Below are 24998 nucleotides of genomic sequence, written 5' to 3'. Positions count from 1 at the left end.
ACTTTGGGAGAGCTGTTCCTTATCAGGTGAGTGTCAATATGCACGATCTTCTTGGAGATCCTCTCCACTTTGAGTCAATAGTTGCGGTGTTGATGGTAACCTTGATATGGAGATGCTGGTGGTGGACTGGGGTGGGCACAATAAGAAGTCTCACAACAGTGGGGTAAAATCCAACATGTTTATTTAGAATCACGAGCTTTTAGAGCTCTGCTCCTTCATCAGGTGAATCTCATCAGGTGAAGCAGCAGCGCTCTGAAAGCTTGTGATTCCAAATAGACCTGTTGGACTTTAACCTGGTGTTGTGAGACTTCTTTCTTGGAAGTAGTGCAGTCAAGAGTGTCTAAATTGAAGAGGCATACCATAGTATGGGTACAACTGTATAATTTATACATGTTGTGTTAACACTTATGAAAGATAATTGCCAGCTATATCCATGAATAGAAATAGCAATATGTGGAGTCTGTAGGCATCAACTGTGATATATATGGGGAGGGTTAATAAAGCAAGAGAACACACAACGAATGGTAGGATTCTTAAAGTGCAGAGAAACTGAAGGATTGAAGAGTTAACATCTACAGATCCCTGATGGTAACATGACAGGTAGATAGGATGGTCAAGAGGCATATGGGATACTTTCCTCTATTCACGATATAAAATAGGAACTGGTGGAGGTCATTCAGTCCTTTGAGTCTACTCTGCCATTCAATATGATCATGGCTGATCTTCTATCTCAACACCATACTCCCCACCCTCTCCCTTGTCTAAGGCCAAACATATAAGACCAGGGAGGAATTGTTAGAACTGTACAAAACACTAGTTAGACTGCAGCTAGAGTACAGTCTATAGTTCCAGTGACCACATTCCAGAAAGGGTGTGATCACACTCAAGAGGGTGCAGCTGAGATTTACAAAAGTGTTGCCAGAAATGGAGAACTTTAGGCAAATGGAAAAAATTGGGATGAACTGGGTTTCCTTTGGAAAAGAGGAAGCTAAGGGAAGATTTAACTGAACTGTGTAAAATTATGAGGGACCTGGTTACAATGGATACAAAGGATCCATTTCTGTTGGCAGAGTGGTCAATAAACAGGAGACATAGATTTCAAGTAATTGATGGAATGATAAGAGGGGAATTCAGTACTTTATTTTGTGGAACTCTGAAGCTCACAGCCTGAAAGGATGGTCGAGGCAGATTTGAAAAAAGAAACACTTTGCAGTGCTGTAACCTACAATCCAAGAAATGAAGGATGGAATTGCATTGGGTAGCTCTTTCTAACTTGTTGAATTCCCGAATTGTTTCACACATAAGCATTGTTCATTTTCATTTATTCAGTAATTTACTGGAGTCAAAGTCATGCACAGAAGAAGACACTGATGATATTTCTTGAGTTTGAAAACAAGCTTCAAAAAGTAGACATGTCTACCAAGAGCAGATAAAGTTTGCCATCAATCTTTTTGGCGCACAGACAGAAATACTAAGGCTTATTTACTTTGCTTTGATGGTAGCTTCTACTGGTAAAACATTGACATTTTCACACCACTGCAGAGCCTGATTCATTTGGAACATTTAGTCTCAGGCTAAATAATGTTATTTTCTTCACAGAAAAAAATCAGCCTTCAACTGGTGCTACAGTGTGAGGATTTGTAGTAGCAGTCAGGAAATAAAATCCTTTATAGGGATGCCTTCTGTGCAATGCTGATGTTCATGAAAATGACAATGCTCTTTGCGCAATGAGAACCAATTATATTAATTCTGGTAACAACTTTGCTGTCAGCAGGTTCCAGAAATATTTGTGCTCCATTACAAAACACTGCATTTAATCAATACCAATATACATAACTATACCCAGTTGCCCATCTACTTTTTCAAGAACCGCCAAAGGAATCTGTTGCATCCTCACAAACACCTTGACACTCTATATTATCCATTTTGTTAGGACCAAATGCCAGCTCAGTTGTGCAAATCTAGGAACATATCAATTAGTTTGAGGAAGGAACACATGGTGAATGATTTATTACAAATGAGAATGGAACACAAGAAGCCATGGAAATGGTTGTTACTGTGCAGCAAGGCTACAATCCCTGATGATGTGGAGCTCAAAGGGACAATGATGAAATGAAGAATTCAAAGTATGAATTGACGAACAGGCCACTTGTTCCACTGCAGGGGTAGCTGGTTTGTGTGGAGCTGTGAATTCCACCTAAAGGATAAAGACAGTGAATAAGATGAGCAAGAGTTAAACAACTTTGTCTCACCTCTTTTGAAATGAATAACTTCATAGAACTGTTCATCTATCTGTACACAGAATTTACGTACGAAGTAAATCTTCCAGACAACATTTGACATTTGGCTCATGGAATTCCATAATTGCAGATTCATTTCTAAAAACTCTTTCATGGGATGTGGTGTCGCTGGCAAGGCCAGCATTTGTTGCCCATCCTTAATTACCTTTGCCAACTGGTTTGCTAGGCCTTTTCAGAGTACAGTTAAGAGTCAACCACATTACTGTGAGTCTGGAGTCACATGTAGGCCAGACTAGGGAGGGACGGCAGATTTCCTTTCCAAAAGGACATTAGTAACCAGATGGGTTTTTCTGACAATCAATGTTAGTTTTATAGTCACCATCACTGAGATTAACTTTCAATTTGAGATTTATTTTTAATTTAAATTTAAATTCCACCAGTTACCCTGCTGTGATGTGAACCCTTGCTGCCCCCCCAAGCACTAAATCGGAGCTCTTGATTATAGTTCAGTGTCAGTACCACTATGCCATTGCTGCCCCACCTCCATATAAAGACATAAGGATAGGTTTCAAAGAGGTAGGTTGTAAGAGGCATCTTAAAGGAGAAAGGAATGGGTGAGGGTCAGAGAGGTTTCAGGAAAGAATTCCAAAATTTAGGATTCATGCAGTTGAAGGCATGGCCGCCAATGCAGGGATAATTAAAGTTGGGGATGTGTGCAAGCGTTAAGAACCCCACTGATATTAGATGCAAGGATATCCCAGAACTCAGATAGGTAACTTGGAACACAAATTCAGAAAAATGTGCCTTTTCACTTTGGTATCATGGTTAAGCCTATTTATTAGTGTCATAAATACATTAACATTGCAATGAAATTACTTTGAAAATCACCTAGTTGCCATACTCTGGTGCCTTTTTGGTACGCTGAGCGAGAATTTAGCATGGCCAATGCACCTAACCAGCATGTCTTTCAGACAATGGGAAGAAACTGGAGCACTCAGAGACAACCCATGCAGACATGGGGAGAACACGTTACCCACCATGCCGGAGACTAATAAGCAAAGGTCCAGTCTTGCTGTAACCATTGATGAGAAAAGGGTTTATTAACAGGTAAAAACATAACAAAAAAGGCTACAATACAAAACAAATGTATGCTTAACTACAAAATTGGCTACACACACACACACACACACACATACGCTATATTCTAGAATTAACCTCATTCCCATCAATCTATGTCCCTGAACTCAGAGAAATGTCCCCTGTCCCAAAATAATCATCCCATATGACATAACTATGTGCTAAATCAAGCAAATTGTTACCACCCATGAGTTATCTTTATGTTTGGCTCAGTGTTGGTTTTCTCTGAAGTTTTCAAATCAGCAGCTTCTAGCCTAGAATTCTGCTTTCTGGAAGAGTTCCATTTTCAAGCTGATCATGGCTGTGATCGTACCTGTTGTCAAGCTGCTTTCCTTCCTTCTTCTTCCCACCTCTCCTGTCAGTACAGAGTTAATAGCTGCTGATATACCATGTTTCCCTTTTGATCGCCTCTTATCTAAACAACTTCCTTTCATAACTAGGTTTTTAGCACAGACGTGTGGACTGTATTCTCAAGTCTCCACTTTGACTCACCTCTTTGGCAGTTTTTACACCTAAGTTTCTGTACTTCTGTTGTTCCCCACTTCATTTAAGTACACATGTATTTACTGTTCGGATCCTCGTCCGGAAACCAAGGTATATTATGAAGCCATACAGCCACCAACAATACTATTGCAGTATTAATGTGAAGAAAGGATACTTCCTTCCAGGAATGACTTCACAGATAACATTTCAGCAGGCCCAGTCCTGGGCCTGCTTTATAAAGACTCAGGTAATGAGTTCCAGCTGGGAATGCCATTGACTGTTACCAGGGGAACTCACAATCCCAAAGCTTTGGCTTAGATTGTGCAACCATTGTTGCCTGCAGCTTTTGTCCACCACTAAAATCATCTGGTGTCTTGTACCATTTTTCTCTTAACCCATAGGAAGATTAATCAGTGATTCTCCATGCACCTCCTGGAGGCTTATCACAGTATTGATATAGTAGGGTGCTTGGATTGCTGTTTGCATATTTTTCAAATGTGATCCCATTTTCAGACTTTGAGTGGCCCTAGAGTGAAAATGTGGGGGCACAGGATGGAGGTTTCAGTTGTGTATTCCGGAGAGAGAAACAGAGAGGGGCTTTAGTTTTAGTTCTTCACTAAAGAGGTGCAGGTGAGGCGGGGGAGGACAACAGGAATTGAGCTAGAGGAAAGTCAGGGCTTCTCCCCAAAAAAGACTCCTCCTTATTCACAGACTTTTTGCAGCAGCAGCACGTGGGCCTCAGAAAGCAGTCTTAATCTACTAGATCACACACAAGCAAAAAAACCACAAGCACTTAAAGGGACTTCACAACTGTCAGGAATCAGTGAGCTCCATGGCAGCTTTTGCTCCCCTGGAGCTCCTGACCCCAAGATCTTACCCACAGTTTGGGAAGCCTTGGCTTAGATTCTGCAACATAGTTTCCTGCAGCTTTTGTCCACCACTAAGACAGGTGGTGGCTTGTACCAGTTTTCTTTTAGCTAACATTTGTCGATTCTGCTTCTGTTAAAATGTCACTTGCGGTTATTCTTGAAAATCCCCTTTCCTCTCAAGGAGAAAATGATGCAATCACTGTGTATAGCTTCAAATCTTCAGGTCAAACTCAAAATTTTGGAGAAGTTTGTTGCCAGCACAGTGCTGGCTATATGAGGCTGACGCAAAGCCAAAGAGCTTGAGCAATCATGGGAAGTATTTAGTGAATCAGAATTAATTACCAAAAGTAAATTACAACATAACATTGTTTCCACAGTTCACTCTGATTTGTTTGAAATGTCCAAAAACTATTTCCCAGGGTAAATTATGAAAATATGGGAAACAATTCTATTGCGATCAGGACATGAAAATTATTAGATCAAAATATAATTCGACAATCATTTGTTCTCAGTAATTAAGCTGAGCTATCTTAGACTTTTGTAGTAGTCAAAGAGGCTATTCAGGAAATGCACTGTTGGCAGGATGTCCTTCCCCTTGCAGTTTGAGTCTGTCCTCGACAGAATGAGATGCAAGTTGTTAACATTAAAAGATCAAAAATAAAATATGATAATTTAACTGCGATGCTTGATTTTAGTTTTATTATTCCTACTCTCCTTGGAGCTACAACCTCCATCAGGTGATAAGACTCACTCAGAGATGTTTTAATGTCTCCAAACTCAATTCACATGTCAACAGCAGGTTTTAGTGCATTCCGTTACTGCGTTTTCACTATTTTTTCCCTCCAAAGCATAGCCAATGCATTTAACCAGCACATCTTTCGGACTTATGGGACGAAACCAAAGCACCCGGAGGAAACCCACACAGACATGGGTAGAACATGAAGATTCCACACAGACAGTGACCCAAGCCGAGAATCGAACCCACGTCCCTGACACTGAGGCAACAGTGCTAACCACTGTATTACCATGCCACCCAAATTGCATGCATGTAAAGTTTAAGAATAATTCTTTATCCTGTAAATAAAATATAAGCACCTTGTTCAGTATTGAACCTGTATATTGAACAGGATATATTGTTTTTGTTTCACATATATTGCAATTTTGGTGTCAACATAGAGTCACTATGTAGCAACTTCTCAGGTTTTATCTACACCAATTATACGCTGCTTCTGAACCATGCATATTTAAAACTACACTTGATCTTGACTATCTCTGTGCAATGCCATATGAAACTGACCAGCAAATATGAGGAAAATAACAAAATGGCTTAGAATGTGTAGCAAAAAGCATTAGAAATTGCTTACCAACTACAAAAGCTAACATGCTGATTTTGTTCTTTCATTCATTCCAGCCAACTCAATTCAGGCAGCATATTTATTCCAGAAACATTTGCTGTGCTGATAGGACTTAGGCAATTGCAAGTTAAATTCCGTTAACTATTAATCATGACAATAATTGAACAAATCACACTGTTCGTATTTGAATGGTATGCTTGACTCACTACCTTGTACCAACAGGTCAAGGAAGCAACATTTGTTTCAATTTACACTGAGGGCATGATGGTGTAGCTAGTTGACTTTAAAGTTCTTGGCCAAAAAAATTATATGAGGATTGTCTGTAACTCACAGCAAACAAGGTTGAAGAGCAGAAGAACTTCTAAAGCCACATTACAAGCAATGCCAATTAGCCAATTTCCCTGGGGGCTCCACTGGTCTCATGCCAAAATAACAACTGGAAGATCCTCTGTGGAATTTCAGGTTCTTATCTTGGCACTGCCAATTTTGGTTGGATGTATTCCTGAAGATTTCAACCTTCTCTCTAACTGCCTTACATCCAAACTTCTGTCATTACTTGCCAAGCACATCAATCCCTTTGGCACACTACATTTTGACAAATTTGAAAAGTGATAAACACTTCTTCTACCCAATTGGATGATACTTCACTGTCAATGAATTGCCTCTTTTCTCATCTCCAATGCTTTTATAATCATGAACTAGAATTGTACAAAAATAAATTATGCCCCTATGATTCTATTCCCAGGTTGCTTGCAGCATTGTATTGTCACCCCCAAAGAAAGGATAAACACGGTATTTGCTAAATGGTGAAAAGCTAGAAACAATGGAGATCCAAAAAGCGTTTTGAGTTTCAGGTGCAGAGATCATTAAAAATGTCCTGGACTGGTACAGAAGAAAATAAAAAGGTAATGGAATGCTGGCCTCTATAGAGTGGAATAGAATTCAAAAGATTAGAATTAATTTTTCAGCTCTACAGGGTAGCAATTTCCTGTCCCATCCACCACATGTATCTTAGTGGGCAGAGGCGGACTTGACTGCAGTTGATCCGTTGACCTCTGGTGGAAATTTCTGGCCTGGGTGATGCAGCTGGAAAATCTAGTACAATTCTAGTTCATGATTATAAAAGCATTGGAGATGAGAAAAGAGGCAATTCATTGACACTGAAGTATCATCCAATTGGGTAGAAGTGTTTATCACTTTTTAAATTTGTCAGAATGTAGTGTGCCAAGAGGATTGATGTGCTTGGCAAGTAATAACAGAATTTTGGATGTAAGGCAGTTAGAGAAAAGGTTGAAATCTTCAGGAATACATCCAACCATAAAGTCCTACTTAGACAGCATTTATGTTTCTATCAACAATTCTGGGTAGCACACCTTAGGAAGAATATATTGGCCTTGGGACCTGACTAATATATGAACTCCAAGGTGTAATGATCTGCTATAATTGCCGCGCAAACCAAGTCACAAAGGGAAGGCTGGCAAACTTACCTCAACTCTTTTCTTTCTGCATTTTGACCATGAAAAGATATGTGTACTGATGTCAGAAGTTACAACTTCCAGTTAAAACTTTTGAGGATTTTAAACATTAAATTAAAACATTTATTAACAAAAGAAAGCTTCAAGATTACATTATGTGGTTAAAAAAGTCTTATAGAACATTTCCCCAAAATGATTTACTACTTAGTTAGACCTAAAGCACCCCTTTAGGCAAACAATCTCTTATTTTAATTTAAGAAAACATTTAATTTTGGGCAAATCACTGTTGCCACAGATTAGGTAGATTACAGGGCTTCTCACTCTTCCTTCCAATCCGCTTTGGAAATTCACCAACCTTAAAACAAAACTCTGCTTCTGAAGAGCAGACACTTTCCTGGATTAGCTGAAAACTGCTTCGTTTTTCTGTCACAGCTCTCTTCTATGCCAGGGAACTCACATAGCCACTCCCAACACAGCTCTCACATTTCTGCTGAAGTACCATTTTGCTCTTTCATCTTGACTCCATTGTCCTCTTCCTTTTCTGAAAATACCTTTCCCAGAATATAAAAATCTTTTATGTTCTCCTTATTGACCCCACTTGCAGGTTAAAAACAAAACCTTCCCTTATTTATGACCTTTTCCAAGTTTCTAAACCCCTTTTAACTTGCCTATGAAATGTTAACATCTGAACACACAACCCTTCTTGATCTCCTAATGCAAATTTCTACCCTTGTCTGATTTACTTGTTGAAAGTTCAATTTGGTCATATTCACTTCAAGTGCATGACTTTCACACCTGGACTTCTTTGGTGTCTCAACTCTTTGGACAGACTGTCTTCAGTTAAATTCGTCAAACACACCGACACATGCAAAAAAAGTCTGCATCACAGAGTAACATAATAAATCCACAAAACGTTAAAAAATAACAACATAGAATCTTTACATGCAAACGGAGGCTATTTGGCCCATCAGAAACATATTTTACCCCACTAATCCCTCTAACCTACACATCATTGGACACTAAGGGGCAAATTAGCATGGCCAATCCACCTAATCTATACATCTTTGGACTCTGGGAGGAACCCAGAGAAAACACACACAGACAGGGGCAAAACATCCAAACTCCACACAGTCACCCAAGGCCAGAATTTAACCCAGGTCCCTGTCATGTGAGGCAGCAGTAGTAATCTCTAAGCCACAATGCCACCTTGCTTCTTTCTTCACAAAGGTTAAACCAGGAGGAGAAATTGCAGAAGCTTGGGTTTATTCCCTGGAATTTAGAAGGTTATGGGATAATTTAATTGAAGTTATCAAGTATTAATTAGAACAGAATACATAAATTGGGAGAAACTATTTCTGTGAGCTGGCGAGTTGAAGACTAAGGAACGAGGTCAAAAAATTAGAACCAGACCTTTCAGGAATGAAAATAGGAAACACTCTTTCATGCAAGTGCATTTGATGTTTGAAACTCTTGCGCAAATGCCACAGCAATTGGTCATTTTAAAACTGAGATTGATAGTTTTATTCAGCTACAATGTAAAGGAATATGTGGCAAAGGTGGGTATATGCAATTAGGTTGCAAATTAGCTATGATCTCATGGAATGTCTTGCGGGGCTAAATGTCTGGAGACTCCAGGCATATCCTGAAGGATTGACAAACCTATCCTATACTGTGACTGAATTAAAGGGCTATCTAATAAGTTAAACAAAAATACTTCATTTTTGCCATGGTGACATTAAGGAGTTGCAATTCCTTGGATATGGTGGAGGAAAATATTCAATTTAGATTTCCATTCCTGGCTGATACATGTGTGCATATGTCAGTGGGTATGCGCAAAATGTCAGTAAAGATAAAGGCTTTCTCAATTGTGAAGCCTTTCTTGTAAAAACACACACTAGAGTTACAACTAAATCACAATTATTTTAGCAGGTACTATCACTAACTGCACTGTATTTCTGCATTGATCACCATCATAAGGGGAGAAAATGTAAAGGAGAAAGAAGGAAAGTGGGAGAAAATCAAAACTCTGTGTCCATCTCAGCTGATGTTGGAAAACACGCACAGCTGGGACACTTGCTTCTAATTGTTCCCAAAGGCTGCATCCCAATATTTAGAAGGCTTGCATACATGCTTTCAGAAACTAATGTTCCCTTTAGGCAACATTGCTTCTCAGCACCTAATGCAATGAAAATAATGAACTGAGGCAAGACGCCAAGTGACAAATCAGCATGGCATAAAAAAAGCACAGCTGTAATTAATTACAACAGAAATAAAGGAAACACAGGGAAGTTATCATGGGATTGGCATGGGCACAGGGAAGGGGATTTGGCATCTGAGTAAAGACTGCATCACAAATTATTCCAAAAGGTGTTACTTCATCACATTTTCCCTGAGAAATGGAGTTACTTACACACAATATTTGTTTAATTGTTTATGAAGTCAACCAGTTAAAGTATATTTTCCAATATTAGCACAGGGAGAAAGATATACCGTGAAATCTAATTCAGCTCTTACAAGTAATCAAATATACCTTGAATTGTATTTAAAATAATAACATCACTAAGGAAAAAGGTGAATAGAAATGCTTTTCTTGTCTTTTTCCTCTTCAGTAACCTTTTCGTCTTTAAAGATTCATTAAGTTTTGTACACAGTATATTAGTATATGAATGGATCTAAGAAAAAGGGGTAACAATAAACAGTAAGTGCTTTGTCATTCATTCTGCTGTACTGCCCTCAGGTGGTCTGACACCAGCAAGCAATATTGATTCTCACTCATTGCTCATGACAGGCCGATTTCCTAAAAGTTCACAAAATGGCAAATGTCCCATCAATCTTTATTCATGTGGAACTTTTGATGGAGGGCTTTGTCAGTCTGAAGGAACGTGCATAATAAACAAAATAAATATATGGAGGATATTATTTCCTTTTGAAGTTGAAAGATTAACTGATGCATGGAAGAGTTTGGAGAAAATGGGCACAGGGTGTCAGTGGTAGCATGGTTCCTTTAAGGGGACGTATTCTTCGGGCTATGTGATTGGGCCAGACCCTGTGGAGCGTTGAGGTGGGAATCTGAGCCACTTGAGTGCAAGGGTCATATCATGGGCTGAGGGAGGATTCGCAATTGGAGCCAAGAAGGAGTCGCATAGTTATTCAGTTTGATCCTATTGTAATTATAATTATTTATGGGTGGCAATAAAGTCTTTTGTTCTTTAGCCTTATTGGATAGCCCTCAATTGATTACACTGAAGAGTTGAAAGTACGTTCCAGTACCTTGAGGATCTCAGTGCATAGCTAGAGGGGGAAGAGACTGGAGTCTTGAAAAGAAGAAACAAGGTGCAGGCACATTGTTGAAATGCCTTTGATTGGGAAATTAGGACAATTTGGAAGTAGAAAACTGGGGACAGTATATCGAAAGGCTATGCTACTTCTTTGTAGAAGCTGAGGTAACAACTGAAGCATAGCGCACGGTTATTCTGCTCACAATTTGTGACCTACAAAACTTGCAGTTTAATCAAAAATTTAACACCACCTGATGCTCCAGACACCCAAGGGCAGAAATTTCCCATTCTCTCCCATCGTGGAAGTCGTAATGGGCAGGACAGGACCATGCAAAATTCTGTTGACCTTGGGCAGGAATTTCCAGTCTTGGGGTGAGCGCAGCCAGAAAATCCCGATCCAAGTCTTTTGACTAGTTAGTTGAGGTGGCTAGAAATCATTTTATCCCCCTACCACCGATCTCCAATCATTATATTAAGGTACAGATTTCACACAGCAGTCTGGAGCCTGGAGAGACCATCTCAGGTTTCTGGCTAGATTGAAACGATTAATAAAGCATTGTGAATTCGGCACAGGTTTAGGATAAATATTAAGAGACAATTTCGTCTGTGGCATAAACAGCATAATTCTACAAAAGAAGTTACTAGCTGAGCCCAAGATTTCTCTAGAGAAAGCTATGGAGCTGGTCCAAGCGACTGAATGTGCAGAACAGGGTGTAAGCAAGTTGCAAGGCGTGCCAAACAAAGTAAACCGCTTGTGGTGGGATATGGCTGTTCAGAAGATTAATCTGAATGTGGGTGCTGAAGAGTCCAATAAAAGGGATACAGCATCAAGGACAGAAGTTTGCTTTTGGTGTAGGGGAAGAACACTCTCAAGAAGTGTGCTGATGTAGGAATTATGTGTGTTTCAGATGCAATGAAAAGAGGGTTATTTAGAAGCATGGTACAGAGTGAAGCTGTCAGGACAGAGTATGAAAGAAACTAGATGAAAAACCCGACAAGGAACTTTATTTGTTTATCCTTAACTAAATCCAACTGAATAAAGTATCCACAATGGAGAGAGCCTCGATGGTAAATGGCAGATCTCTTAAAATGGATGTCAACACGGTGGCTGCAGCTACACGCATAGGGCAGCAGGCATTTCAAACGGAGTTGAGGAAGAACTTCTTCACTCAAAGGGTGGTGAATCTCTGGAATTCTCTGCCTGTTGAAGTGGTGGAGGCAACCTCGCTAAATATTTTTAAGAAGAGGGTTGATGGGTTTTTGATAAGAGAGGGGATTAAGGGTTATGGGGAGAGGGCGGGAATGTGGAACTGAGCCACGACAGATCAGCCATGATCTTATTGAATGGCGGGGCAGGCTCGAAGGGCCAGATGGCCTACTCCTGCTCCTATTTCTTATGTTCTTATGTTTCCGACCATTGAGGCTGAATGAGTCAGGAACAATATTATCTACTGATACTGGAGAAACATTGCAGACATTAAGGGTAACAACAGTGACAGTGTCCTTCAAGAATCACACAATTACCTATCTTAATAAGTAAGGGACTTTGACCTTATTTAATGGGATGTGATTGGCTCAAACAGATTGAACTGAATGGTTAGATGGCGGTTTGAGGAACTGCGATATAAATATTCTAAGGTCTTCCGAAATGAAGTAAGATGTACAAAAAGGGAAGCTTAAGCTAAATCTCTGACAAAGAGAGATCTTTTCTTACTTGTTCTTTCTTCACTGGCTCTTTATTTTTTATCCTGTTGTTGCTTCTTCCCAGGCTTCTAATATTCAAAGTGTGAAGACCCTTTTTCTTCTACCTTAAGCTCTTTTCTCTATGAAATAAAATCCTAATTCATTGCTGATTTCTTTTTTGCAATGGTCTAATTATGTTAGGGGTTGTGGGTTTTAAACAAAAAAAGTCATGATTTGCACACATAGATTCAAACTAATAAAAACATATTTATTGAAGGACCCTGTACAAAGGACAAACTGAAACAAAAAGCTAAAGTCTCTGAAACACCCAATCATATCACCATCAATTCATGCGATCTGTTCTTAAAGCAATCATGCAACTGTTTAAATATGTAACGGGGGAGTGGATGTAGTTATTGAGTAGAGTTGTGTTAGTTGGTGGTGGGGAGGAAGTGGGTGTCATTGATGGTCCCTCACTGACAGGCACAGTGTACGATTGCTGCTGAAAGCTACCCATCTAACTTTGCCTGTCACTATGTAGGAGGTCTAATGATAGCTAGATATATTTTGACTGATCTCCTCTGGCATTATATATGGTAAGTTAGAAAATATTATTTCTTCCACCTGTTTCCTGTTATGTTTCAGATCTCCTTCTCTGCTTCTGTTTTTCTTTTTCCCTTGTGTTCTGCTTCCCTCTCCCTAACATTCTTATCGTTTCTCTGTTTTTTTCTTCTATTCGCCTTTATTTTTGAGTTTGTGCACAACATGCTGTGGCAGGGAAAGAGTGGCCAAAGCTACAGATTGCATTTGGGGACAAGGTTATGGGAAAATGTGATCCTCATCTTACTATTCCCATTCTTAATCACTCCTGCATCTTCCCTCCACTCCTGTCCATCATATCACATTTCTCTTCACCTTGCCAGTAATCCTTCCCCTTTTTATAATCTAATTTCCGCCAGTACCTGAGCCTCTTCCCCTGTTCAGCCCGTCCATCCCTTTGCTTGACAGTCATTCACTTCACCCTCCACCCATCTGGCCCACAGTGAAGGTTGAGATGCTAGGGATTCCTTTACCTTCAAACTGCTTTCTCCTTTTAACCTTTATGCAATCTGTTTACCTCAAAAAAGACACTTTTCTTTCAAATTCAACTTAATTTCAAAATAGATTATTTTAAACTGAGGAAACTCACACTCTTTCACTTCCTACCTTATAGGAATTAGCAATTCAAATTTCTGACCTGCGTAGAATATTAAAAAAAGGCACATCAAATGTTCAGGCAGCACACTGTCATTTTTCCTCACTCAACTTCTCACATTTTGTTTTTGAAGTGCTCAATATAAACTGTGCTCCAATAATTATATTTATCTTCTAGCTATTCTTCAAATGATTTTGAAAATATAGTGAGCAAAAAAATTCAAGAATTTGAGGAAAGATGTTCAGCTTACTGAATTGTATCGATGCTTCCTGTGGGTTTATTTAAGTGGGTTGATATCTTGGTTAAAACTGTGGAATATAGAATTCAACACAAAATGGTTACTACTGCTGCCTCAGATCACCAGGAACCCAGGTTCACTTCAAGCCTTGTGTGCAGTTTGCACATTCTTGCCGGGTTGGCATGGGTATCTACCTGGTGCTCCGATTTCCTCCCACAGTCCAAAAGACATGCCGGTTAGGTTGATTGGCCATGCTAAATTGTTGCTAACTGTGCAGGATGCGTAGGTTTGGGGGATTAGTTAAGTAAATACTTGGGGTTATGGGGATGCTCTCCTGTTGAGTTACTGCTGACTTGATGGACCTAAAATGGTCTCTGTCTGCACTGCTGGGATTCTATGAGAAACATTAAATAACTAGATATGAATTTGAACACTGTCATTTTAGGGTCTTAGTGTTCTTTCACCACTCACATGACTATTTATCATTTTTAATTCTATCCTGCTTTTCAGCAACAAAAACAGATAAAAGTATGAGCTCTGAGTGAAACCAGAATCTAGACCACTCCTTTTGTTTATTCTTCCTGGTAAAAAGGGATAACAAGAAAGTTTTGTTTGGATTAGAGGTTTCTATGCAAGGATGAACCCGCTGGGTCAATTGGACTGACTCATACATTTATCTTGCGATCTTTGTAGCAAAGTACAAAATATTTCTGAGTACAAAATATGGATAAATTTATTTTCACCTGCAGAATTGGTTAATCCTGCTTAATCTAATGGATTTTATTTATCATTGATCAACTAAAGAAGTCAGGCATGCTCTGGTGAGTAAACTATAAGCAACAGCATTGATGCATGTAATGGTGTGGTGGGATTTGGGACACAATGGATTGTGGGATGTGGTGGTTACTCCCCTGTTACACACAAGCTCACACAACACTGGTCATCTGCCAAGCTCTTGCATTATTTAGATCTTGGAAGAAGCAAATGGAATGAACAGTTCAGCTTTGGGATTTTCAATTTCCATTTATGGGCATCGCAGTGTAAATGTGACAACAAAATGCACAGTGCAACAAGGTGGATAGCATGAATAACCAAGTGCTGTAAGCAGAAAATTGCACACATACGCAAAAATAATCTGCTACTTCTTGGGTGAGTGGATGCCTCAACCTACAAAAACGCTCCCTCAAATGTGCACCCCGGCCTTCAAGACTGAACAGCTCCCACTGCCACTGGCCACTTCCAGGCCGGTCATTCAGTGTAGTGACTTCAACTGCATCATCAATGTGGCTGGACAATCTGACAGGACTGACAGCAAACTAGATGCCACGTCCTGACACCTGATGGAAACGATAAAAGACGCCAAGCTGCACAACATCTTCAGCAACTCTGCAAATGGAGTGCAGCGTAGATACATATGATCGCAGCCAGATGAGACTTCTTCCAAAAGGTGCACAAAGAGACCTTTGTTATCAGCAGCCTGAAAAAAGTTTATATGTTAAAGTTTATTTATTAGTCACAAGTAGGCTACATTAACACTTCAGTGAAGTTACTGTGAAAATCCCCTAGTCACTGGAAGAAGATATTTTGGTAAAGTCATTGCAGTCTGACACCTTGAGGATCAGCAAATCCTTTTAAAATGGGCTGTCAGACCCGAAGCCAACACACAGCCTCCTAGTCCTTCCTGTCATCTATCATAAGGTCTTAGATGACAGTGAGCAAGAGAGCCTGGACAAACCATTAACTCTTGATGAACTGACTGAAATCCTCTGACGTGAGTAAAACTTCTGAAAGCAATGCTTACAGCTGAGTTGTAGTCAACTCTGTGGACTGGATCAGCCCAGACCTACAGGAAGTGTACAAGAGTATGTTTATGGCGGCAGCGTGTCAGAATCCATGAGGAAAGGCATCATTACCCTCATCAAAAACAGTAGGGGAAAAGGGAAAAGGTTAGAAATTGGCAACCCATTTCACTGAATGTGGACTATAAAATTCTGTCCAAGGTCATCGCCAATCAGGCCACATTTGTTCTGGAATCAGTGATTCATCCCGGCTAGAACTGCTGTACCCATCAATCACTGATAATTCAGGGATATGATTGGCTATGTGCAGGACGTGAAGGTGGGCACCTGCCTCATCAGCCTGAAGCAGGAGAAGATGTTTGACAGAAGATCACACTCCTCCGTGATGTTTAAGCTCTCCAAAATGGGATTTGGGGAGGATATTTGGATCCAACTGCTCTAAACAAACATCAGTAATGCAGTTTATCAGTGTGTGGGAATCAGAAAGGTTTCACATAAATCTGGTGTCAGGCAGGGCTGCCTTCTCTTGTCTATCCTGTTTATGTGCAACAGGTTTATTTGGTAGCAAATACCACTGGCTTTCGGGGCTTTGCCCCTTTGTCGAGTGAGTGACTGATGGACTCAGCGAAGTATTCTATGCAGCACATAAACAGGATGTGGAGATCCTGGCATTGGACTGGGGTAAACACAGTAAGTCTCACAACTCTCTCACAGATGGTGTAGTGAGACTTCTTACTGTGTTTACCCCAGTCCAACGCCAGTATCTCCACATCCTGTTTATGTGCTGCATGGAATATTTTACTGAGTCCATCAGTAAGGATCCAGACCTAAGAGGAATGAAAATCATAGGCAGTGGAGCTGTAGGTCAAAGTCCTCCTCTATGTGGATGATATCGCTGTCTTCTGCTCAGATCCAACGTAAATGCGCAGCTTCCCGAACTTCTACGATCAGTTTGAACTGGCCTTTGGAGCCAAGTTAAATCATGGCAAGAGCAAGTTCTTTGGGAACTGAGCAGACTGATCCTTTCTCCCCTTCACCATCAGATCAGATTACCTGAAGGTGCTGGGGATATGGTTCAGAGTTGCTGGGGTGTAGGCCAAAAACTGGGAGGAGCATATTGTAGAAACTGGGCATGTGGGGAACAACGCTCACGTGGCCATCAGTTGTGAGGTAGTCTTGTGGTTGCTATATGTGACGCAGGCCTAGCCCGTACCTTGATCCTGCACCATAGCAATCACCCAAGCAATCATCAAGTTCATCTTGAAGGATGAGTCTAGCCACGTTGCTATGGAATGCTCCGAGTAGTTGGAAAGTGCCAGATCACCTGTTGCTCAAGGAGCGTTTTCTTCAGAAAAATGCCTTTGACCACAAACCAATCAAGCAGTGGTCTGTACACAACCTCCTCGCAGCTCTGAGGGAAAAGTAGATTGCTCATCCCATCAGATGGTTCCCTGAGCAGACTGTCAAAGTCATTTGGCAGAATGCCTTACTACCAGAACTTTCAAACAAGCACCAAGACCTAACTTGGCTGATGGTGAGAAGGGCACTCCCCATCAGATCTTTTATGCAGACCTGAGGTATCTGTACCATCAGCTGCAGGGGTGGGAGGGGGGAGGGATTGGTGGCAGTATGGTTAATAAATGATTACACACCTCCTTGTGGAATGTACCTTTGCTCCAAAATCTGGAGAGAGATACAATAGTACTTGTCAAGGTTCAGCTGGAGCAGTTCTGCGATGCAGGACCCTATGCTTTACGAGCTACTCCCAGGGACACACATCGAGACAAACATCAATTGCTGGAGGGTCATCAACTTAGCAAAAGATGCTCTTTGGTCTGCCCAAAATTTATTGATCTTCTGGTGCAAAGAATTGGCCTCAACTGAGTGTTACAGACTGGCACATTCCAAACTCCAGGACTATGTGCTGAGGTACGCACTCAAGCATGGGGCAGCTGCCACCAAAGCACAATGGGGAAAGGCCATTGTGAAAGGCCTTTCAGCCAATGTACACCGAGGGTCTAGTAACCAGGTAAAACCCTTCGGATTGTGATTAAATCTAACTCTATACCAATGTATTGAAATAACTCAGAGAGCAACATGACCAATGTATATATTTGTAAAGAATTTATTCTAATGAAAATATTGAAATACATGCAATGTTCTCATTACTTAAAATGAAGCACCTCAGAGTGCACTTGATCTTTGGATAAATGTGAACATCATTGCATCTCACTGTTTTAACATTTTGAAATATTTTATAATGTGCCTTTCAGATTAGATATGAATAAAGTACATTTTTGCAAAAAACCCTGTTACTTATTGGCCTTTCGCCTAAGATCAAGCTTGAGATCAGATGTAATGCTTGTTCTTGTCAGTTGGGATCTAGTTTGTCACTCTTGTGGGAATCATGAATTGGATTCAATATGAATTTTGATTTTTAGAACAAGCAAGGAGGTAGATTTGTGGCTTGACCTTTAACTCTGTAGATTAACTTTGTAACTCTGAGAAAGGAATAAAATTACTTTTTAAAAACTGTTATTCCTTTAAAATGAATTGAAATAGTTTGTTTCCCTGTTTTGGGAACTGTTTTTTGGGATGTAGGACAGAATTGTCTTGCAGACATTTAAGCTCTGCTCAAATGGGTATCAATGGCTTGGACTGTTGGGGGAAAACAGTTATCACCTGCGGCTTACCCGGTAGGCCTGATGGGATATACCCAAGAATACTGAGAGAGGCAAGGCGCCTTGAAAGAAACCTTTGTATCCTCACTGGCTATGGGGGAGGTCATGATGTGGGTATGCCGGCGTTGGACTGGTGTAAACACAGTAAAAAGTCTGACAACACCAGGTTTTAGTCCAACCTATTTATTTGATAATATACTCGCAAGCTTTCGGGTTAGCCCCTTCGTCAGGTGAATCACCTGACGAAGGGGCTAACCCGAAAGCTTGCGAGTATATTATCAAATAAATAGGTTGGACTAAAACCTGGTGTTGTCAGACTTTTTACTATGGGGGAGGTCCCAGAGGATTGGGGACTAGTCAATGTTGTTCCTTTGTTTAAGAAGGGTAGCAAGAATAATTCAGGTAATTATAGGCCTAAAAGCCTTACATCAGTGGTAAGGAAATTTATAGGAGAGGATTCTTTGAGACAGGATTTATTCCCACTTGGAAATAAGTGGATGTATTAGTGAGAGGCAACATGGTTTTGTGAAGGGTAGGTCGTGTCTTATGAACTTGATCAGGTTTTTTGAGAAGTGACAAAGATGATTGATGAGGGTCAGGCAGTGGATGTTATCTACATGGACTTCAGTAAGGCCTTTGACAAGGTCCCTCATGGCAGACTGGTGCAGAAGGTAAAGTTGCATGAGATCAGAAGTGAGTTGGCAAAGTGGATACAAAACTGGCTTGGTCAAAGAAGACAGAGGGTAGCAGTGGAAGGCTGTATTTCTAAATGGAGGGCTGTGACAAGTGGTGTTCCTCAGGGATCAGTGCTGGGAACTTTGCTGTTTGTAATATATATAAATGATTTGGAGGAAAATGTAACTGGTTTGATTAGTAAGTTTGCAGACAGCACAAAGGTTGGTGGATTTGCAGATAATGATGAGACCATCAGAGAATACAGCAGGATATAGATCAGTTGGAGACTTGGGTGGAGAGATGGCAGATGGCGTTTAATCTGGACAAATGTGAGGTAATACATTTTGGAACGTCTAATACAGATAGGAAATATACAGTAAACAGCAGAATCCTTAAAAGAGTATTGATAGGCAAAGGGATCTAGATGTACTGGTACACAGGTCACTGAAAGTGGGAATGCAGATGGAGAAGGTAGTCAAGAAGGCATACAGCATGCTTGCGTTCATGGGTTGGGGCACTGAGTTTAAAAATTGGCAAGTCGTGTTGCAGCTTTATAGAACCTTAGCTAGACCGCACTTGGAATATAGTTTTCAATTCTGGTTGTCACACTACCAGAAGGATATGGAAACTTTGAAGAGGGTACAGAAAAGATTTACCAGAATATTGACTGGTATGGAGGACACTAGCTATGAGGAGAGGTTGGAGAAACTTGGTTTATTCTCACTGGAACGACGGAGGTTGAGGGGCAACCTAACAGAAGTCTACAAGATTATGAGAGCCATGGACAGAGCGGATAGTCGGAAACTTTTTCCCAAGGTGGAAGAGTCAATTACTAGGATACACAGGTTTAAGGTGTGAGGGGCAAGGTTTAAAGGAGATGTACGAGGCAGATCTTTTACACAGAGAGTAGTGGGTGCCTGGAACTTGTTGCCGGGAGAGGTAGTGGAAGCGGATATGTTTTAAGGGGCGTCTTGACAAATAAATGAATAGGATGGGAATAGAGGGATATGGTCTTGGGAAGACTAGGGGGTTTTAGTTCAATCGGGCAGCATAGTTGGTGCAGGCTTGGAGGGCCGAAGGACCTGTTCCTGTGCTGTAATTTTCTTTGTTCTTTGTTCAATATTGGCCAATTAGAAGCCAGAAGGCAAACTTGTTCTCCAATTAAGGATGGTGGAGGCAGAAGGGTAGGCTGAAGCTGATGCCAGGGAAGGTAAGCAAGACAGGGTTTATACCAAAACGGAGGCACCCCAGGAGAGTGGCCTGTGGCTGCTACTGAACCCAGACAGTTAAGGAGGCCCTCCCACAACCCTGCCCCCTATCTATCACTCCATGGCTTCCTCCAGAGAGATAAATTATCTTCTATTGTCTGCCAGACCTGCAGACCAATTGGAAAACCCCATTCAACCACCTATAATTACTTGAATTGACTACCTGCTTCTTTGGTGGGGTGGGGTGGGGTGGGGAGGGGCCTACCAAGAAAATTACCAGGGTGCATATTGGAGCCAGGAACTGGCACACAGGGTGTGCCTATCTACCTTTGCTCATGGCCCTCGCAAGTCCAAAAACCTGCCCATCATATCAGACATTAGTAAACATACAACCATGCATTCTTATTCCACATAAGAACAAGGGTTTAAACTTACTGTGATTCAAGTATATTTTTTGAATGTGTTCACTCTCTTTTGCACTTGTGCTGAAATCTATGCTGTGGCACAAGGTATATTGTTCAGAGTGTGGAGATTGCTTCATTTTCCCTGCAAAATTTAGAAAATATTAAAATATTGAAACTTTTTGAATGTGAGCCAGAGAAATCACAAGGGAATCGTCAGTTGGCATTGTGAAATTAGTAGGTTTTTGTTAATTTGCCAGTCATTGCTGTTAATGTTTCGTTTCTGTGCATTCTCAGAACATAGGATCCAAGGTGTATAGTTCCACTCCATTTACTTAGTATTAATTAATCTTCTTTCTGTGTATTTAAATCAGCAATGTAACAATGTAAACAGTGTTCACAAATGCTGTGAATTGTTGTTTGAGAAATAATTGAATTGTCAGAATTGAATTAAAAAGTTCGATTTTAAGGATGTTCACAGTTACCATTTTGGACTATTTCATGACCTGTACAATCTTATAAAATTCACTAGTTTTACAGTGCTACTTTTCTTGACATCATGAAGTTCATGCTTTAAAAATCTTCTATATTGTTTTGAAAAATCATCAACTTTCTCGATTTCAACTGAGGAACCCCAATTTGCTGTGTTTTAAAATCAAAATGTGGCTTATTATCTTCCCTGAGTATTATGCAATTCTTGCAAGTTAATAATCTCTGTAACATTTTTGAAGAATCTTACATTTATACACACCTCCTTGTTTGCACCATTCCACTTCCTGTGGCTGTGCTCTAAATCACACTTCTACATCATTTTTTCCCCCACAGGTTCAAATTTATAATGGGAAAGCTTCAAGTAAACTTGCCACACTGATTGCAGGCGACTGTGGAACAGCTTTCTGGACTCTTTTCTCTGTTAAGCTAATTGTGATTTAAGCATTAATTGTAAAGTTTAGAATGTACAATTCTTTGACAATTTAAAATGTGATTTGACTTTCAGGCTTCCATTCTGACCTCGTTTGATCTCAAGTTGGTAACCCTCCTGGATTGGCCAAGAGGTTCCTGGATCTCCAGAGTTGCTGCGAGTTGTCTGGCAGATCCCTGCATTTTAAATTTCACTCTGCAGCAGGGGCCGTCCAACCTTGTTAAATCACTGGCTGACAACCAGGAGCTGTTGGTGTGTCAGAAATAATCAAGAGTCAGAGAGTCAGAGTGGGGTTCAGAGGCTGGCAGGAGTGTCGAGAGTTGCAGGGTTTGGAATCTGGGCAAGAGATGGAAATGGAGATCTTTGGAAGGAGAGATGAGGGTGGCAGTTCTGGGGAAATGAGGGCTTGGGGACAGGGTTACTAGGGATTGGGGATGAAGAAAAGAATAAGAATGGTAGCTTGAGGAGACGGAGAATGAGGAGTAGGTAGGGATGTTGGTCAGTATTGGGGAAATGCGTGGTGAGTATGCTATGATGTAGTTGGATAGGGGTGAGGGTTTGGCTGGTGCTCCATGCAGAGTATTAATTGTATTGTTACTGACGGAAGAGAGATGTGTTATGACATTTCCGCTTTGCCCCTCACCTCTCGCAATAAGGTTTATTTTAGACGGAGTGTTTCAAACCTTTTCAGTGTTGTGATTTTTAGTAATGGACACAAAGCAGGCTTCTGTGTAAGCTTAAGTAAGAAGAAAGGAAATAGTTTATTCACGTAGAATCATAGGAATCTCGACAGTGCAGAAGGAGGCTACTCAAGGTGCACGCCCCATGACCTAAATATATTGGCAAACACACACACACGCACGTGTACACACACACAAACACACACACAGGCCTGGACAGATTCTCTCTCATGATTCTTTTGAATGAATGGGGCTTAAAAACCTCTGGATTTCCAGACAAAGTCATGACTGAATTTCTGCATGGATAAATCTTTGCAGGTGGAGATAAATTAGCCCTGTTCTGACTCCTTGCGGTGATTCATTGTTCAGACAAGGGTTCCACCCTTCTTGCTGGAGGAATGATCCCTCTTGTCTTGCCGTTTCAAGACTGATGGCTCTGGCTGGTTTATGCAGTAATAAGATTACCTGAAATCAGTTTCAATCATGTCATCACATGATCAATACTTATCTACACAAAGGATTCAAAAGCAGAAGCTATGGCTTAACATTGGGGATGAATGGTGACCATGCACACTTGCTTGTGATAAACTGATTTATTCATACCTCTCTTTGTTCAGTGTCAAGTTCGCACTGGGTGGGAATTTACAGCCTTGCTTGTCCTGAAACTGCAAAATCCCACACGAGGTCATCTGACCTTTCCATGCACCACCCAATTCCCGTGGTGGGCAGGATGGTAAAATTCTGGCCACTGAGTCAGCCAGGGATCAATTTATTTGAATTCTGGTAAAGTGTAACCTCACAAGCATTTTTATAATTTGAATGTTTTTTCAATGGAGGACATTCTACCCACAGTCATTTTCTTTTTCATTTTAAAACATTACTAGAAGGATTGGTCAGTGCTTTGTCTGTGCAAAATCACAAAAGGTCATCCAACCTTGGGTGGCAATTTTTGCAGTACAATGTCCACTTTTTAAAGTCAATTTCAGAAAGTTCTCATTGCATGAAGACGTATATTGAAAATTAAGAATTTATGGTAGCTTTACTGGGTAAGGTTACAAGGAAAACAAATGAGATCTCAATTCCATTTTTTAAACATTGTTTTCAGTGTAAAGTAAGAAACACACAAACACTTCAACATACACTGTCTCTCTCACTCAAATGTTCATATCTCAATCGTAGAAGTGCTTCAGCTGGTGTTGTCTGCATCATTCATTTTCTATTCAAGTTGGAGTTTCTCATCATCCCCTTATTTTAATTGAATTTCTTCTGGGCAATTAAGCTTGATCTCAGAAAGGTTTTTGTTCAGAGGCCAAATGACTTCTGTCCCTTTAAATCCCATTTATGTGTTGTTGAATGTGTGTTGGATTTTTCCTAGCGCCTGTTTGCAGTAATTTGGGGCTTTAAGTACCAACTTACATATAAGGGGTGATCTTACCAAAAAGTTTCTAAGTCCTGATCTTTTTCTTGGCGGGATCACAAATGCAATCTTATGCCGTTCTGTTCAAAGCTTCCCTCCCACCTTCCCTTGTGTCCCACTCCCTTGGTGCTGCTCGGTGAATCAATGTGCCAGGAGGGGGAGGGAGCAGGACCGAAGATTGCCAGAAAGCTGGCAGCAGACGGAAGGCACAATACAGGGGAGGTGATGGCCTAGTGGTATCATTGCTAGACTATTGATCCAGAAACTAAGCTAAAGGTCTAGGGACACGGGTTCAAATCTGCCACGGTGGGTGGTGCAATTTGAATTCAATTTTAAAAATCTGGAATTAAGAATCTACTGATGCCAATTAAAAACATTGTCGATGGTCGGAAAAAACCCATCTGGTTTACTAATGTCCTTTAGGAAAGGAAATCTGCCATCCTTACCTGGTCTGGCCTGTATGTGACTCAGGACTCACAGCAATGTGGTTGACTCTCAACTGCCTTCGGGCAACTAGGGATTGGCAATAAATCCTGGACAGCCAGCATGCCCATGTCCCACAAATGAATTAAAAAAATGCATGCACAGATCTCTCTATTCTGTGCAACAGAACTGAGAGATCTCTCAGTTACCTCCACCCGCCTGGATAGCGCCTGCCTCCTCCCTTGCTGTGACTGCAGGCCTCCGGGCCGATTGGCTCCCACTCACTCCTCTGTCCAATCAATCACCCTCTTCCCTGGCCTGGTCCAGCCAATTGACACCCCTGGACAGCCCAAGTAGATAGCCAACCCCCAGTCAATTACTAGTTGCAGTGTGCAGCATCCATCTCCCCGTGACCCTGGTTGCAGAGTATGCAACAATCCTCCCGACTGGGTTGCAGAGTGCACTGCTTCCCCCCACCCCCCCACTTCCCCTTGTGCCCCACCCCCTTGTGCCAGGCTGGCAATGCCAGGGTGCCAGCCTGGTATTGCTCCTCACCTCTGACCTCTTGGGAGGCCTCAACGGCCTCTGGTCCTACTGATGATACCATCATGACAGGCCCTCATGACAGGGGACCATACATAATCCTTGCTGGTGAGCACATTCACTGGTGAGGCCCCTAAAGCAACTTAGCCTGGACCATTGTGTTCTGGGCTCATTAATAATATTTAAATTCTATATCCAGGTGCGGTAAGATTGCAAAAGGCAAGAATCGGATGAGAAAAGGATTTTTTGAGTATCTTGCGATCTTACCGGCTCATCCTGCCCATCAACCAGCAGGA

General features: G+C 41.0%; 1 long non-coding RNA gene across 1 annotated transcript in view; it reads right to left on the bottom strand.

The window, feature by feature from the left end:
* Nucleotides 1–286: 286 nt before the first annotated feature.
* The window catches only part of LOC145353655 (uncharacterized), a 42170-nt gene continuing 17458 nt past the window's right edge, over nucleotides 287–24998 (bottom strand). The window contains exons 2-3 of the long non-coding RNA XR_013888756.1: nucleotides 20752–20862; nucleotides 287–2197 (exon numbers count right to left, since the gene is read on the bottom strand). This is a non-coding gene — a long non-coding RNA (uncharacterized LOC145353655). The remainder of the gene's footprint in view (nucleotides 2198–20751; nucleotides 20863–24998) is intronic.

Source organism: Carcharhinus amblyrhynchos, chromosome 16, assembly GCF_965287045.1.
Source record: "Carcharhinus amblyrhynchos chromosome 16, sCarAmb.v2.hapA, whole genome shotgun sequence".
Taxonomy (NCBI): domain Eukaryota; kingdom Metazoa; phylum Chordata; class Chondrichthyes; order Carcharhiniformes; family Carcharhinidae; genus Carcharhinus; species Carcharhinus amblyrhynchos.
This window is presented reverse-complemented; position numbering and strand designations above follow the sequence as displayed.